This window comes from Osmerus eperlanus, chromosome 10 (genome assembly GCF_963692335.1).
Source record: "Osmerus eperlanus chromosome 10, fOsmEpe2.1, whole genome shotgun sequence".
Classification (NCBI taxonomy): domain Eukaryota; kingdom Metazoa; phylum Chordata; class Actinopteri; order Osmeriformes; family Osmeridae; genus Osmerus; species Osmerus eperlanus.
Window position 1 is genome coordinate 4,624,778 of NC_085027.1, and position 11,990 is coordinate 4,636,767.

General features: G+C 40.7%; 1 protein-coding gene across 2 annotated transcripts in view; it reads right to left on the reverse strand.

Annotated features, from left to right (window-relative positions):
* sema4bb (sema domain, immunoglobulin domain (Ig), transmembrane domain (TM) and short cytoplasmic domain, (semaphorin) 4Bb) overlaps positions 1-11,274 on the reverse strand; it is a 38,367-nt gene extending 27,093 nt beyond the window's left edge. Inside the window, exon 1 of one of the 2 annotated variants that reach the window (XM_062471196.1) lies at positions 10,823-11,274. The gene's annotated coding sequence lies outside the window, so the exon portion shown is untranslated. Of the gene's footprint in view, positions 1-4,830; positions 4,985-10,822 lie in introns of those variants that run through there. The other variant, XM_062471195.1, reaches the window with a different exon arrangement.
* Between the last annotated feature and the right edge of the window lie 716 nt (positions 11,275-11,990).

The following is an 11,990-nucleotide window of genomic DNA, read 5'->3' on the forward strand; positions in this document are numbered from 1 at the left end:
GCGCTATGGCTATGAATGGCAAGTGTGTAGGCTTGCTATTAAAGCATAAACACTGGACTTGAATGCTGACCAGTTGCTATTGATTCTAATTAATTATTTTTGAATCTTTGCATGCAGGTTTTACAAATGTCACTGCCTTGCTTGTCACTATTGCTTCCTCACTTGCCCTCTGACTTATAAACACACGTGAACACCTTTTAAAACCGGACTTTGGTCTCGTTTTATCTCAACGGAACAGCTAATAATTCAAAGCCATGTGTGGGATTATTTCAATTCAACTGGATTGAAAGTAACCTGCACTGACACACTTGGCATCTTACTTTAACAGCTTTGAATCAAAACACATGCCATATGAACATGCATCATCAATTTACCTGTACTGATCAGGGTTATGTATGTATAAGACATCAATGGTAATGGCCCCAAACATCCATCAATCCATTCCTCCATTCCATATTAGCATTACACTCCCGAGGAACTAAAGACTTGTTACATAAAATGTTATATCCTCCTATGCGGATACTGCAGCTAAGTTTGCAAACACTTAATTTGATCAAATCCCCGATGGCATTTCCCTGAGAGACTGCATCAACTACAGGTCCCAAAGCTAAACAAGAGGATTCATCCTTCACTTTGGTCTTTTTTCTATTCTAATGCTAATATCGTGCTAGGAGGAGCATAGGATGAGGCCTAATGGGCTTCCATGAATACCACCTATTAGCATATACTTGTTCTAATGGTTTGATTATGTTTTCATGGAATACTACATGTCCAGCAGTATGATTTGGCTATCTTTCATAAAAGCCAAGCCTCAAGTGACATTCACATTGTTACCTTGTTTTATTTCATCAGCATACCTTCTTGTTAAGACACTCATTTAAGAATTAAACTAACTTAATGTTTAAAACCTCCTCACACTGGTTTAACATGAGCAAATATTCAAAATCATTTAACATGCGTTTAATGTACACGTGGACCAGCTGCAGTCTAAGTAATTATCCTTTCAAATGTGTCAAAGTAGCAGGACTGGCAGAGGAGATAAGTGCTGAAAAAAGAGCTTGGGTCACCAGTGGGAGACCACTTCTGGAAAAACCTTTCATGGCTTCAATAATGAGCCACGTATGTCACTCAGAATTATAGGAAGGCATTAATACAGTGATCCAAACATGGCACCGATGCAGTTACTGTGGGCCCCAGTGTGGACTTAATAACTGGAAGACAAGTGTGCTATCGTGTTATTTCCCTTTTCATGGAAAAACAAATGATTTCCTATCTCTACTATAATTCCAGGAATCTGTGTGTATGTCACCGACATCTTAATCATTGACTGGATCACAGGTACTGGGTACTAGTCCTCTTAAATTATCCATTTGTGACAAGTCAATTGAATGGAAAATAGATTACACTGATCTCCAATTGTTTACTGTTGGTTACTCAACGGTCAAGTCCTTTAGGCTTTTAACCTTCTGACCTGTAGAATACGACATGGATTTACCAATAGTGATAAAGGCAAATTACATGGTAAGATTACTGAACAAAACACCAGATTTAGTTTTACTATTTCCTCATGTTAAACAGAATGCTTGCTCCTTTGTTTAGCAGCTTCTGTGATACAGGTATTACATTATTCACCAGGCATCCAAGTTACTCCATATCTTTTTAACTCTGATATCTAGGTAAATCTTATCAAAGCTGCCTCCTACAAGCCAAGACAAACCATTTTTTCAATTTTGGGTGATGATGTCACTTCTGTCCATGAGTAAACCAAGTCATTCGGTGTCAAAGGAAGTTTATGGCCGTGCAAAGACACAATGATAGCCTCCTGGTTTCTGAGTCATGCAACATTAGTCTCACTGTTAATCCAGTAATTACACAATCCAGTCCAAAGACTTTCTGTTAGTAGGCTATTCTCATAAATTAAACATGAAGTTGGGAAGCACAATTAATCCCTGTGGCTTATCCTTTTTGAGGGCTCATTTCTGTATACGACAAGACAAGCAGAGCAAAAGGCTCTCTCAGAGAGAGAGAGAGAGAGGGTGTATCAGATGACTTTGTTTTTCAAATTCCTCATTTTTGCAACATCTTCAGTTGAGATCAGGTAAACTATGGTGCCTTAAATACTGAAGACTGCAACCACAACTACGTCCAACCACAAACTTTACTTTACATATTGAATGTGGTATGGTGACACAGGTTGTCAGATAATTGTTTGTCAGGTTGTGGTTTCAAGGCAATTGGATGTTTACACTTGGCAAACAAGTCTGGTCTTTAAAGCCCAGGCAAGGCTCTTCCACTTTGTTTAGTGTCAGGTAAGGTTTCTGTGTTGTTCCGAGTGGTCACAGCCAATATAGGAAGTCATATGTCAACTCTGGCCTCCCCTGGAGAATTAATCATGCTGATAGAGTGGATGTTAAGAACAGAGCATATCAATCACATGTTACACGGGTGGAAAATGTCCCATTAAAACAAAGATGTTTGGGAAAAATATGTTTGAGCATATAGTACATTTACAGTTCAAATAAAGCTTGTTGAGCTTTACCTGAATACTTAGATTCTTGTGTCACTCAGCTAGTTGTGTTGCCATGTGGTCAGAAGGCTTTATAACCATGTCAACATGGTTCTATTTTGTTACTTCCTCTCTTAGGGTGCATCTTGTGACCTCAAAGCATACATTTACATTTAGTCATTTAGCAGACGCTCTTATCCAGAGCGACTTACAGTAAGTACAGGGACATTCCCCCGAGGCAAGTAGGGTGAAGTGCCTTGCCCAAGGACACAACGTCAGTTGGCATGACCGGGAATCGAACTGGCAACCTTTGGATTACTAGCCCGATTCCCTCACCGCTCAGCCACCTGACTCCCAATGCATACAATACAATAGATTTCTATATCACTTCAACTAAAAGATCATCAGAAGTAACTTCACGTCAAAAAACACTCCAGAATCTGAAATAAGTTCCTGACAGTATCAGAGTGAGTATTTGTCTTCTACATTTCCCCCTAAAACAGAAAGGGGAAATGGTGAGGACGATAACTTTACATTGGGGAATTTGCACTGAGGACCTGTTTCGTAATAGATTTTCAACTAAGGATGGATTCCCTAGTGGCCTTGTGCAAATTGGAGCAGAGGCCCTTTCTTAGGAGCAAGATGGGAACAATAGGGAGGCAGCAGGGATGAGGATGAAACTGGGATAAGAGAAAATGAATATGAAACTCATCTCTACTGTCCCAGAGACAGTCCCTGTCCTCAAAGACCCCCCCCCCTGCCCACTATCTAAACCACAGCAGGACATGACCAACCTTCCTAGACAACTTGTGACTCACACTGACTGTAAATAGCCTCTCAACTGGCCCAATCCCACAGACAAAGACCTGAACAGCCATGAAGGAGACAGCTGGCCCACCTTGGGTGAACTAAAAAGTTGACCATTACCTTGTAAAAGAGCACAGTGTAAATCGTAGCAGGTAATTTGTTACAAAGCAATCAAAAGTCAACCTCTGCAATTGTATGATAAAGGTTTTTGGGGGTGATATTTAGGACCTGAATATTTTACAATACTCATTTATTTTTGGGTGTTCCTACCATCTATTTTTACTTACTTTACAATTCCAACAAGAGATATTTTACTTATTTTATTTATGTGCTCTTAGAGTCCCCTCAATTATGGGGGCACTGTCTGGCTTGAATCCAAGGTGATGGCAGATTCCCACATCTTGACAAGTGTATGGGAAAACAGTGAAGGGCCTCTTCGTCTCCTAAGACCAAGTTTGCAAGGTTCCCATCATTGCATGCAACTACAGTCTACTCCCTCCAGGCCTATGGTTAACCTTTTGGGTGAGTAGTGGCTGAAGGTCTCCCCTCCCCCATTTCCCCTCAGCCAAAAGTCTTGCCACAGCCCCTCCACATGTTGACCATCCGTCTGAAGTATCAAGAGGGTGGAGTGGGAGTGTGTGTATGCATGTACTGTATGTGTGGAGAGAGGTTAAACATTGTGCGTTAACAACACAGTGAGAGAAAATATTTTATGTGATACATCATTTGGGCTGGTGCCTATTTCTGAAAAGCAAGGGGCATTTCTTACGTTGAATGGGTAAGTAGTTTGTCCATTTTGTATTTATTTATTTTTACAGTTACTAACTAGAACACAATTGACTAACTTAACATATTTAATAGCTTTCTGGTCTCACTAGAAACAAGATTTTCCTGCAACATCTAGGTTACTTGAATAGACCGACTGAGGATAACATTAAAGGACCCAATCCTTAAACATGCCACTGTTGATCCTTTACACTGGATGCAAATGACTACTGTTTAACCGGACGAGAAGAACAAGTAAAGTGGGGCATGTCCATCTGGCTTTTCCCCTCCCCAAATTACACCTACACATCACCCCTACTGTTAAACAAATGGGCACATTTGCCCATTTTTAATATTGCGTTTGTTGTTTAACATCATTTGACTGAGACAGATAGCGAGGTTTCTTGTACCGATATTTATAGATAATAGGTTTATTTTCAAGGCGGTTACTAGCTAAACAGCTACATCGTCTGAGACGTCCACTAAAAGAGCCCGCGCCCCCTCAATACATGCGCCCCAGGTTGAGCAACATCATCGGTGGAGGGCTTTGCTCGCAATGCTGCGGACGATTTTAGTAGGCTACTGCTTCATTATACTGTTGTGTAAACAACGTACAGAAACTAAAACCAATAAGCAACACATGATAAAGCATCCGAAGCGCCGACTACTTTAAACGCGGTTTACTTCTCCATAAAACCTGAAAAGAACAGGTTCGTTTAGAACGTGAATAACACTTAAATAAAATTGCTTACCTCAAGATTCAAACGCTGGAAATTAGTTTCAATACATTTCTCAAAAACAATTAACAGTTTTCGCGTTAAAAAAAAGTATCTCAAAGGTAAGCAGCGAAACAAATGCTCCAATACCACGTAAAAGTTCTGCACATGCCTACAGTGTTCGTGTTGGTCAGAATACTACAACCTACCGCCGCCGACTACTCAACAAATCTGGAAACTTTGGTCCCTCCCCTCACACTCGCTCAGTTTATATTATAATTGAGCAACAAGCTGGCGTTTTCCAGAATTGTCAGAGAACAAGTTCAATATTTTATTCTAAGTGTTATAGACTAGACTAGAGGATGCTTGCTGTTAATAATTATTTAGAGACGTCCATTTTAGGTATAAGTGTGAGAACACACTGTAACAGAGCTCTGCATCTTATTCATCAAAAGCAAGACAGCTATTGAGTAACAATTGTGAGCATCCACCACAAAGAGTATAAGGGATTATGAACAAAGCCACAGTCTTGAACACAACTGGAATCAGCCATTCATGTAATTTCTTTGTGCCAATGAAAGGAAAAGGGAATGGAGGACTTAATTAAGAATTTTTTGAAGGGTTGGACCATATAGATAACTATTGACCTCACGAGTCTTTCCCTGTAGAATCAAGGGAACATTTGCCACTGTCAAACATCTATGCTTGCCTGGATTGAAATGAATTAGATGTCAATCAAGTATCATCTTAAATGTACGATTATAAAAAATGAAAAAGTTTTTACCAAACAAACAAGTCACCTGGTAAAGTCCACTGGTACTAGTAAGTTTGAACGCAAAAGCATGACAAAGAAAGAGACAAAGTTGCTTGAAGAGTTCCGTTTACTAGTCAACCAGCAAGGTCAAAACTAGGGGATCAATCAATCAGGCAATATAATCCGATGGGGGGCAGGAAGCAAGCAAGCACGGCCAAAAACAGGCAAATCTGGAAAAGCAGGAACCATAAATACTGGAAAACTCAGCGAAAGATAATCTGGCAGAATAGCCAACAAAGGTTAGTGGACTGATATACTTGCTGAGGGACCACAAGGGTATACGTTGCAGGTGAAACCAAAATAATTATTACATGGCAAGAAGGAGTGGCAAGATTTTAAATAAAAGCAGTTAGTGACATTGCATGAGAAGAAAAACCTAATGAGAGAAACTAAAGGCCGCAATATGCTTCTGCGTCTCCGTTTACGGATGGGCGGGCGCACGGATACGCACGGATACGGACGGATAGACTGCGTTTATGGTTCTCCGTAGGCTGTGGGTGCTGAAAACAATTCACCGCCAGAAGAGTAGGTGGCGCAACGGTTTTTTGTAAATCGTCGTGGAGTGTTTATTTACCTAGGTTATCGAGAAGTCGGAGCAAATTTACAAATTAGCCGTTTCATCAATAACATACGCACATTTTCAGCAACTACACTGCCCATTTCTCGTCACATTTTAATTCAGATGCTGATTTACATGTACTGTTTAGCTGAAATATGAATTGTGAAAACTTACAGCAATGGCGGTCAAAGGATTCTGTTCGTCCTGTTTATCCCGGCAACCCCGCCCCCGCCCCTGACGCAAGCGATTCTTAATACTGACCAATCACAGCCAAGGGGGTCTCCGTAGCTCTCCGTCGCTCACGACGGATAGTTAGAAAATTCAGGAGGTGCACGTCGAGCTCTCCGGGGCTCTCCGAGGGCTGACGGAGAGCTCGTAGAGGGCGTTCCGCGGAGAAGAGGGCGTTCCCATGTGTCCGTTTTTCGAAAAACGCAGAAGCATATATACGCCTTAAGAGTTAGCAGGGTTCTTGACACACTCAAATAAAAAGCTCTATATCTCAAAGCCAGAAAACACAACTGGAGTGGAAGAGATAATACAGTAATTGGCCCCCGGTCCTATTTTCCAATTCAGACTTTAACAGATTGGAAAATATCTTGCCTGTGACTTATGAACATCAAGATGACAATTATAAAACCATCCCCAGAATTTTTTTTTAAGTTGTCGACAGTGACTGGTTTTGCGTGGCTGTGTCTGAGACAGAGCAGAGGCCAGATTCTCTCTGGGAAGTAAACAGAGATTGGTGGGGATTGAACTGACAGGGGCGTCTCTCTCTGAGTATGTCCTTTGTAGGACACAAACCAAATCAAAGTTTCTCCCCTTTATCTGCCAAGGGCACAGTAATCCTCAAAATTGAATCACAGATTACTTCTAGGAAGATTATAATCACCCAACTTCTGCACAAGTCAGGCCTGAAACAACAGGGGGTGGATGAGCTACTAATGGGAATTAATTATTGCATGTGGGAGGATATTTCCTCTTTTGATTGTTTTCTTTTTTTAATCTTTGGACTGAATCAAGTTTCCTGCACTTCCCCAAAAAGAACATTATGAATTCATAGTACACCTCAGCCCATCACTCAAGGCAAATTATAAACCATTAATACACTGTCACATCGTGTAAATCATTGTTTGATAATGTTAATCAGTCCAAAAAAGTTAAAATAGGCATTTTCAATTGGACAACAAGAGGATTCGTAACACTCATCATCCAGTTGTTTGAATAAGTGTGTAAAAAAAAATACTTTCATCCTTCAGGATTTATAAAAAGGACCTTTTTCCATTTAGACGATTTGATGCAAGTCCCAGTAGATGAATACAAATGCAACACTTTAACTCATGCTAAGATACAAAATCAAAGTGCCAAGAACTCTCCAATGTTGGTTTATTTGGATAATTATAAAAACATCCTTAGTTACCGCTGTGCTTTTGGAAGTGACGTGATATAAAGGAAGTGGTATCTGGAGTGCAGCTCACATAAATCAGAATTGTTCTCATTGTGCCACAAATAAATCATATTTTTAGTGAATTTTAAGTGAACCATAATAAAAAAATACTTTCAAAAGCATTAGTGGTAGTGAATGTGTAGTTCCTGAATAAATGATATAATTACATTGTATTTAAGCGGTTTTACATTCATCCACCATAGTACATAAAGGCCGGGTTTCCCAGATTCGTTAAGAAGCTCTTAACGCTAAGAGCTTCTTAGGAGCGTTCTAAGAACGCTCTTAAGAAGCTCTTAGCGTTAAGGCCAAAATCAGTATAAGGTGAAGGTCAGCAATACAGCTGAAATGTAATATCCCTGAGACTCGCTATGGTGACATTTTAAGATATGCTTCACTTAAAACAGTCATATTAAAGCCTGCATTACATCTTGAAAGTTTCAAAGCAGCCCAGAGGAAGTGTTTTGATAGAAGTAACACACTGTAAGATTAGTTCAAACTTGACAATTCTTTGTCTGCAGAAAAGAGGTCTATTCAAATCTGTGCGACTCAATTTATGTCCTCAACTTGTCTTATAATGAGTACATTGTCTTATAATGTGCATCATACACCGTACTCAAGTACCGGTACCTTTACACTGGACATAGGCACCTTCCCTATTTAGAGAGATATACAGTATTTTGTTTCTAATCAGCCAACAGTCTCTGTCGGGTCAATCTTTTAAATGCACAATAGCACAGCCAAATTTATATAAAAAATTCAGTAATATCTCAACTCAGCAGATCAAACAATCAGATCATATTGCTTGGGCCATTCTCAACTTATAGTAGCCTGGAATAGCAGTGCCCCAAATTCAATAAGTCATACAGAGCCCTTAGCAGTTCTTGGTATATACCCTTTCTGGTCAGGATTGTGTTTTGTATGCAGCCAGTGCACAGAAATGCATAAATCAGATTCCTCCACTACAGATGGCACCTCATGTCCATATCAAAGAGTTCAGCAATGGCTTTTCTGGTTTCCCCCTCCTCTCCCGGTCCCCAAATGCTGGGGTATCTGATTGGTGTACTTCCCCACTATCAGTGAAAGTAATTAAACTGACAATGGACAATGCAGAAGCAACGTGCTCCTCTCTCCATTGTGACACGTCCCACCAGCTTTTATGTTGAGACCAATCTCAGTCATCTCCTACTGGAGCAGATTGGGGGGAGGGGTAGATGTCTATTGTTAATATGGATGTGATGTTGTGAAATGTGTCTGCATTTAGACGTGCTTAGGATATACAGTATCTGTAGGGAATTGTATTGAGATATTGGGTTGCACGTAGACCGTAGTTTACAGAATGATGTTGCATGTGGTCAATAAATGGATTCCATTGTCTGCTCCCTCACGCGTGCTTGTCTGTTGTTTGGAAGGATATTGTCTCATTAAAGGGCATGCGTGACATGCAGCATACAGTAGGCCGCACACATCTAACACTTTGGAGTGTGCCTAGAAAACCCTTCCAATCGTAGGTTGATCCACCTTAGATAGAGCAAATATCTGTCTTTAAAACGATATCTTTGACTTCTTCCCCTAATAACATGATGCCCAAACAAACTCATAATTTCGGGTTCAGTGCTGTGTCCCAGCTATGGGTAAATAGGAATGTGTCAAATTGTAGTGGAATTTGAACAGGCAAAAATCAATAGTGAGCCTATGTCTACTGCCTATCTCTACTGCCTATCTGTGACCCTCACTTCAACCCCTGGGACCAATGCGATGCTAAATAGCCAATAAGAACTCGACCTGCTCTGGACTTCCTGCTTAGATGTTGTGTGGTGGTGGCTTTGTCTGGACTAATTACTTTCCTATTAAGATAACAAAAAGGAAAACACTTTAACAGTCTTGAGGGGCTATACTTATGAATTTTGAAATTTCTCAGTTAAGATTAGCATTTATCAGCACATTTAGTTAAACTTAATGTGACAGACTCTGAGGAGCTGGAATGAGGCCAGTAGATTAATAAAAACTCATCAGGATAACCTCATATGGAAATTGAGCAAACACTGGTATTAACTGAGTTCAAAGTCAAAGTGTTGTTGCTTGGTAATTTGTAGAACAGCATGCAAATCATCTAGCTTGAAATAAATGGTTTGTTTTACCATGTTTGATTGATGTATGATTATGTTTTTGATGGCTTATGCCATGCCAGAGATGGCATAGGATGTTTGTATTACAGAACACATTAATTAAATTCCCAACATCCAAAACACAAATGAAACCAGTGGGATGCACATTTTATGCACAGATTACAGGATGTTTCCTATTGAACAACAAACTCACAAAAAATACTCGGTTATTTTCCTTTTCAATAGAAATACAAAACATCTGAATGAATTAGTCATGACAAAGTCCATGTGTGGAGCAGACAAACCATATGAAATATTAACATTTCAACCCATATACTATAAAAGGTTAGGCTGCAGTGCAGTGCAATGCATCAGAAAAACACATTTGTCCTGCCCCAGACTAAAATGGCATCAGTGACTCCAGTCTTCAATTCCATTATTGTGCATGTGTCATTTAGCAGTCAAAAGCCTTGAAAATAATAGAATTACTCCTCTTATTAGATTCAATATCATTGAGCCATGCAATAAGAGACACCAGTGTATATAATGGAGACCAAAAAGCCTGCCACCATCCAAATGATACAGGCACCCAGACATGCACATGAGGGTATTCTATATATACACCCTATGTCTTTACTGACACAACAAGAGCAATCTATACCCACATAATGAGACTGTCAGGGCTGTTGTGCAGGCAGTATATTCTCTCCACACACCCAGCCAAAGTCAGACAAAACTAGGGGGAAGGATCTTTTTCATTCTGACAGGAAAACATTGCAGCAGCAATCCTTCAGTTTGACATTCATATGATTCCACTGAAAAGGTGTCTCAGAAAATCTTTCTGTCAACGTCATGCCCTGTGACAGATATTCTTCACATCAACGTTAACTGTTCTTCAAAACAGATAAAAAACCCTTGAGCAGACTTCCTGAGCTGATAGTAAGCAAGTGTGGTCAGCCACACACACCTCACCATGGTTACCAACACCTTACTACAAGAGAAAGAGTAGCCGACAGAATGCAATCTATTGCCATGGCACCCAGCACTGGGGTGACGGGAATCTAGACCTGAACACACATTTTACACAATTTTATTTTCAACCTTACCATTCACAGAGACGTCCTTCAGGATTCACTAGCAGTTCCTCCCAGTGCCAGTTCAGCATAGCTTCTCACAGGATGCATCCTTTTGTCTTGGTGTAAGCAGTGACTGTGATTAGAACAGAGGAGGGACTTACTATGCTCCACACAGCGGAGATGGCAGGTAGAGTGAGCAGCGGCAGCAGGGCTAGAGGAATCCCCCAGTAGCGTGTCTATCTGTGCATGACTGTGTGTGTGTGTGTGTGTGTGTGTGTGTGTGAGTGAGTGAGAGAGAGAGAGAGACAGAGAGATAGAAACAGAGAGTGCGCGTGCATGCATGCGTGTGTAGAGTCAGGGCTGGTACAGCAGATGAAGGATAGCGCTTACCAATGCAGATGGAGAGGGACGAGAGAAGGATGAGAGTAGAAAAAGAGGAGGGGACAGCAGTGTGTGCGAGTGTGTGTGTGTGTGTGTCAAAGAGAGAGAGAAATAGTCAGATATCAGAAGAGCGATAGGGTCTCTTGCAGGAGCCTTGCAGCATGACATCATGGGCTGCTCCTGCAAAACGGTGGGCTTGTGGGGGTGGGCTAGGCTAGCCTGGGGGAAGGGGGCAGAGAGTCTTCGAGCAACGCTGTGTGCGTTTGTGTGTGTGGCTGTGTGTGTTTGTGTGCTGCCGACCACAAGATGATTATAGTGTAGCCGATTACTGCAGACGGTGTTGTCATGGTGAATGCTACTGGGACTGTATGTGTGTCTGGGTCTGTATATGTGTGTGTGTGTATGCATGCACTTGTACTCATACATATCTCTCTACAATAAATGAATATTGTATTGCTATGCTTCACATCAGAGATAATCCCATAAGCTTTCACCGATCAATAAATATTGTGCATACTGTACTTTTTGTTCATATTTGATTGTGCTAGCTGGTAACTCTTACTGTAGTTTTTGCTTTACTGAAGACCAGACCATCCAATGCGATATACCAGGAATCTGCAACCTCTTGATATGCAGTCAAATGCTACTACTGAGCAACATCCAACTTTTGACTTGGTAGAGTTAAGATTTCAAGTTCTTTCAAATAAATAATAGTTTACCAACATCACAGACCTTCATGAGTGCCCCAAGAGATGTCTCAGTCTTTCCCATTATAACCAAATAACTTTGGTTATAATGGGAAATTAACCCTAAATAA